The 6000-nt window shown below is 35.6% G+C and overlaps 1 pseudogene; it reads right to left on the bottom strand.

Moving 5' to 3' along the window:
- Window positions 1-2862: 2862 nt before the first annotated feature.
- Window positions 2863-5939, bottom strand: LOC146915972 (uncharacterized; annotated as a pseudogene).
- Between the last annotated feature and the right edge of the window lie 61 nt (window positions 5940-6000).

Genomic DNA, 6000 nt, shown 5'->3' with positions numbered 1-6000 from the left:
TGGGTCATATTTGTTTTGAACGAATTATGAAATTGATTATTTTGGAGGTTAATTTTCGTGCTCATAATTAAGTGGTGATTTTGGGTGTGTGAAATTTGTTGCAAACTTGTTGTTGATGCTTAAATTTCGTTGTTGATATGTGTTGATGTTGCTATTGATTAATGATGAATTCATGATTTATGTGCTATGAATGACGTTGGGTATATATTGGTGTTGAGAATTCATTAATTTGATGATGTTAAATATGATGTTTGATTAAGTTGTTGTGTTTTGGTGATTTTTGTGAATATGGGTCAAAAGAGGATAAATTTGATTTTGATGAATTTGAATGGATTAATAAAGTTGTTGTGTTGAATTAGAGTAATTAGAATTTATGTTTTGAATCAAAAAATTTGGGTGTGACATCGCTTGGGTGAAAATCGGGCTCTTGAGTAAAAACTCGTTTTAAGCACTTTTATGAAATAATTCATTTTGGAGTGAGTTGATTTAAGTTGTTTTGGGTTTGAAAACTATGTTTTTGAGTGTGTATGAATGGTCTAAGTGTTTGGGACGTATTTGGTGCGATTGGGGTCGAAAACTGATTTCAAAACGGGATTTTGCGTACGAAAACGCAAAAACGCATTTCCGCCACCTGCAGAATTGGCACGACCTTGCGCCCCCTTAGCACGGATCATGCGTGCTGTTCTGGTCATGTTGGCACGACCGTGCCAAGCTCCCTGAGCCCGAAAACTCTGATTTTTCATATTTTAAGGTACTTTTAAGCATACCAATGAATTCCAACACCTAAACCTAATTAATTGAAGTGTAATTGAACTTCTCGGAGTGATTTAACATGGTTATATATTGGAAATGAAATGACTTTGAAAAATGAAGAAAAAGGAGACGAACTTTGCAATTGTTGAGAAATAGGCGGACTTTGTGAAATGGTGATGATATGTTTGACCTAATGTGATGTTAGGAAGTAAATAGGAATGAATTGTTGATGTGTATGAGCATAATGTCTTATCTTGGTGAAATATTTGAAAATAGATGATTTTGTAAAATGAGGTGAACTTTGGTGAATATAGATGAACTTCAGTAAAATGATAGAATAAGATGTGATGACTTGCAATTGGCTTTGTATTCATGATGATATGATGAAATAAGAATGATCAATGATTGTTTGGTGTATAATATGTTGGTTATCATGATGTGGTTGATCATCATCTACTATGCGAATTGTGCTTTGTGAAACGATGTGGTTTCTTTGTGATGATAATTGTTCATGATGATTATGATGCTGACACTTTTTGTTGATTATGACTTGTTGATTGTGTGGATGTAAATGTTTGATAATTTAATGGTGATTTTGGTGAAGGTATTATATGATGGTGTAAATTATATACTATAGAGTTGGTGATTTGTGCATTGTCGAGTCTTTACGTGAAAGTCCATGCATTCATAATCTTTTGGTGAAGAACGTAGTCGAAGAGAAACTACGTTATTTGATGAAGAACGTAATCAGAGAGAAATTATGTTAATGGATTAATCGGTAAAATTATCTCTGACATCCAAAATGGTACCACATACATGTCGAGGTGTCTAAAACAAAGCATGCATACATGTTATGTGATGATGTGTTTTGGTGTATTATATGAATTTTGTGACTTGGTGAATTATGTGAAATTTGTGATTTGGTGAATTTTGTGACTTGGTGATTTATGTGATTGGTGAATAATGTGAATTTGTGTGGAGATGTCTGTACATGATGATGTTTGTTATTTTTTATGATGCTTGTACACTTGGTGATTTTATTTGATGATGATTTATTTTGGTGATGCTGATAAAAGTTTGAATCATATATACTTGACTAGGTGATTCGTTGATGATGATGATTTCCTTGCCTATACTTTTGAAATGATCAGTTGTATTTGTTTGAGTAAATTAGGTAAGAGTATATGTGACTTATATGATCGATATGGACTAAGGGAAGTATATGCATTACGTGAAATATGTGCTTTAATTGGAATAATTGGAGTTGAATATAAGATTATATTTCCTAAATGATGACGTTGGTGTAATTTGACGATTATGATAAATGAAGAATAAAGCAAGGAGCCTTTGTGTTGATTGATGTTGTTGGTTTATTAACGGTATTGATGGGATAAACCGCAAGTGCACGGCCTATCGAAGTAGTAATAAAAGAGAGTATCGTTTCGACAGGGAGTTGTTCAATTCAATTAACTTTTTAGAGAATGATTAGAGGAGAATTCAGTTGTAAAGGTTTGATTTTTAATGAAAGAAAATAATAATAAAAAGAGCCTTGGGATTATTGGTCCATCGTAATAACGAATCCTTCACAAACAAACCCTAAACTTCTAATTTCATATTTGGTTTACTTTCTAAAGACAAGTTTCTCTTTAGCGTATCAAAGCTTCTTTCGAAGTCAGTGAGTGTGTTCCTCTAGCATTCAAGCCTATTCTCATGGTTGATTGTTATTAGAATCCTTCAAGAACGAAACTTTATATGTCTCAAGGTTTGCTAGACTATTCTCATGTTTCGCAACCCTTGTCTAATTTCACTTGTTCCAACATTAAAGCTCCCCGTTCACTTTATGAGTTGATATTTGAGATGATGAATTAACAATTACAAAACCCTCCGTGTTCGCTTCCTAGTTCAGTAATTGTTAATTCATTATAAAAACGGTGAAATTAGATTAGAAAGTAAACTTATATAAAATCAGGGTTTATGGTTTGGTTTGATTCGGATTACGTCATTAGACTTATGCAACAATCCCAAGACAAGAGAAGTCTACTCACTCATGTTCATTGTAGACATAGAGAAGGAAGAGAAGAACATAAATAAAATAACAAGAAAGTAAGGAAATAAAAGAAGAACTTTATTGAGAAAGACAATTGTCACTTATTGAATTCCAAGAATAAAGATGATTCTGTTTGTGATGGCTAGCTACTCTATTTATAGGATACAGTCGACTTAAAATCTAAGCAATTACATCACTAGAATGTTCCACAAGCAACTGCGAGCTTTTTGGTCAAAACTAAATAGAGTAGCTTAAATCCTAAGCAAAAGCAGCAAAAGGGCATCCTGGGAGGTGGCACGGCCATGCCAACCTTAGCACGGGCCGTGCCAAGCTTCTAACTTGGGGGAAATATATTTTTGTCTCCAAATCTTCATATTTTTGCTCCGAATCAGCTCCAGACTCCTTTCTTTTGCTCCAAGACTCAATCCATCAAATATTTATTCCTGAAATATAATAATATGCAATTGAAGTAAAATAGTTCAAAAAGGAAATAATATTAAAATAAAATAAACTTAAATCTAATTAAAACGAAACTAAATATTATACTAAAACTAACTAATTATTGACTCATCAAACTCCCCCACACTTGACTCTTTGCTTGTCCTCAAGCAAAAGGCATAGACATAGCAGCAATAAAAAGATTAACATATGGCAACACAATTGAAAACTCATGTCTCTCTTAAGGCTTTATTTCAATGTACACTAGTCACAACTTCGAGTATTCCTTGGGAACCTATTCAACCCAACATCAAGTCTCAAGTGAGTGTGTGTGTGTATAGTCCAACCCTTTTCTTGCTCCTGTATAAGACAGATATTATGAGGAACAAGTTCTAAGATTAACACTAAAGTGATGGAGAAAATTCCTTTCTTCATTTCGTATAAGAGAGATGCGAATTAGTTGGAATTAAATTGACAATTTAAGCACTCTAGGGCTTGCAGATTGCTTAGGGGATACCATTTTCTCATAGGAAGTCGGCGAGGGGGTATCCTTTCCTCCTAGATTCCATGATCACCCTAAATAGTGCTACAATTTTAATCATCTCCACGTAGGAAGTCAGCGAGGGGGTATCCTTTCCTCCATGTGTTGATGAATTACTTCCTCTTTTGAGGGATTTATAGAACTTAAGTTCAATTAGAGAGGCATCACCACACTTAGGAAGTCAGCAAGGGGGTGTCCTTTCCTCCATGTGTTGGTGATATTCTCCCGCCCCATTTTGGTTTAACACATTATAACAATATAGCATATTATTCCCCACACAAACTTATACTACTTTTACTCTGAAGACTTTTAAGGGTCCAAGTTACCATTAAAGCTAGAACGTGTTCCTTAAAATACCTACTCATACACTTACTCAAAGATTGCAACTATGTGCTTTTCTCATTGGAGAATTTTTCACAATAAAACATGATGTGGGTATAGCAAGAACACTAAAAACACAAGAGATCACTTTCATGTACAAGAAACAACCTTTTAAGAAGAGACAACAAAAAATTTTATGCCTTAATTTTCAATAAAAACAAGCTACTTAATCATGCCTTTCGCAACAAAAACAAAACAAAAGAATAAAGTTTAAGGGAGTTTGGAAACACTACGACTCAGGACATTTTATTAGGCTCCCCCCACACTTAGGAGAAGCATTGTCCTCAATGATTTAAAATAAAATAAAAGAGAAGAAGAAGAAGAAGAAGAAGAAGAAGAAGAAGAAGAAGAAGAAGAAGAAGAAGAAGAAGAAGAAGAAGAAGAAGAAGAAGAAGAAGAAGAAGAAGAAGAAGGAGTAGAAGAAAGAGTAGGAGAAAGAGAGAAGAGACAAGAGAAAGAGGAAGAGGAAAGCTCACAATTTTTATTGAGGTCCATAAGGAGGACCTTGGAGAAGGAAGTGTTGCATCATCCTTGGGAGCATTTCATTGTTTTCTTCCGTCATTCGGTTGCCCCTTAGGACATCATTTCTTAGCCCGAATATTTCAACACCTTGCCTTTGTTTCTCGATGCTTATCCTCTCAACCTCAGTTTGCATCCATATCCATCTTTCGTTGTTATTTAGCCCATCGGCTTCTTGGTCATGGTGCTCTTCATCATGGTGCAAGTGCGCACCTTCTTCCGCATCATGGTGCAAGTGAGCACCGTCTCCCTCATCTAGATTTTGCTCTTCATGTACCTGGTCATCATCAACATACAACAAATTTTCTTCCACCTCGGTGTTAGTCCGACATGGGTTAGGAAGTAGTAACAAAATAGGCACATTGAGTTTTAGCGAATATTGCATGGGTGGATGATGTTTTATGAAGTTCATAGAGATGAGGGTCTCTATGTTAAGCCTATTGTTTCCTTCAATTGGATTTATCCCCTCATCTTCACCCACTCCAAAATTCCTAGCTATGTATGTGATGATGCCACCTACCACTATCTCTCCCTTACCGGCAGGCCTATTACCTACATCGGCAAGATAATCAAGCAAGTAGAAACAAGTGTTTATAGGGTGGTTATATAGCATAGCCCATAACATGAAAAGCTCATCTGTCCTAGTGTTTCCTAACTCAGTTCTACCCTAAATGGTGCAAGTCATAACCCTCTGAAGGTACCTAAGCACGGGGTTGTGAATGTTACTAGCTTTGTTGGCTTTTGTGACAAATTGCCTAAGACCGGTGATACGTTCCGAAAAGATAGCGGGTTGATATTCCGCCGGCTTGAGATCTTGATCCTAAAAATCATGGATATATCCCTCATTTGCGAAGCCAAATGCATCACAAAAGTGCTGAAGGGACATATCATAATCAATATTCATAAGCCGGAAAGTTACTCTATGGTTAGGATTATCAAAATTCAACATATCCTTTGTAAAAACAATTGAACTTAAGAACTCATCGGTGAAATTTTCATAACCTCTCATAGGTCTCAGCATATCAATCCATCCTAGGTTTCCTAGCAACTTATACACATTATCTCTAATGCCAAGCACATTCAAACTATGAGAATCAAGGTATTTACAAGCATGGAAGGTTTTAGAGATTAGAACTTTATACCTATCCCTTTGCTTATTGTCCTTGAATTTGATTCCATGATTCTTTGCATGTGCTTGTTTCTTTTGTGGAGGTCCTCCTGAAGAGCTTGCTGGTTTTTTCCACTTCTCCTTGATGCCATCGACCTTGACCTTGGGTTGACTTTGTGTTGTTTTGGGGAAGGTTAGGGTTTGGAAAGATTT

This window comes from Medicago sativa, chromosome 6, assembly GCF_051527215.1.
Source record: "Medicago sativa cultivar Bolivia chromosome 6, Bolivia_mono, whole genome shotgun sequence".
NCBI classification, from domain to species: Eukaryota; Viridiplantae; Streptophyta; class Magnoliopsida; order Fabales; family Fabaceae; genus Medicago; species Medicago sativa.
This window is presented reverse-complemented; position numbering and strand designations above follow the sequence as displayed.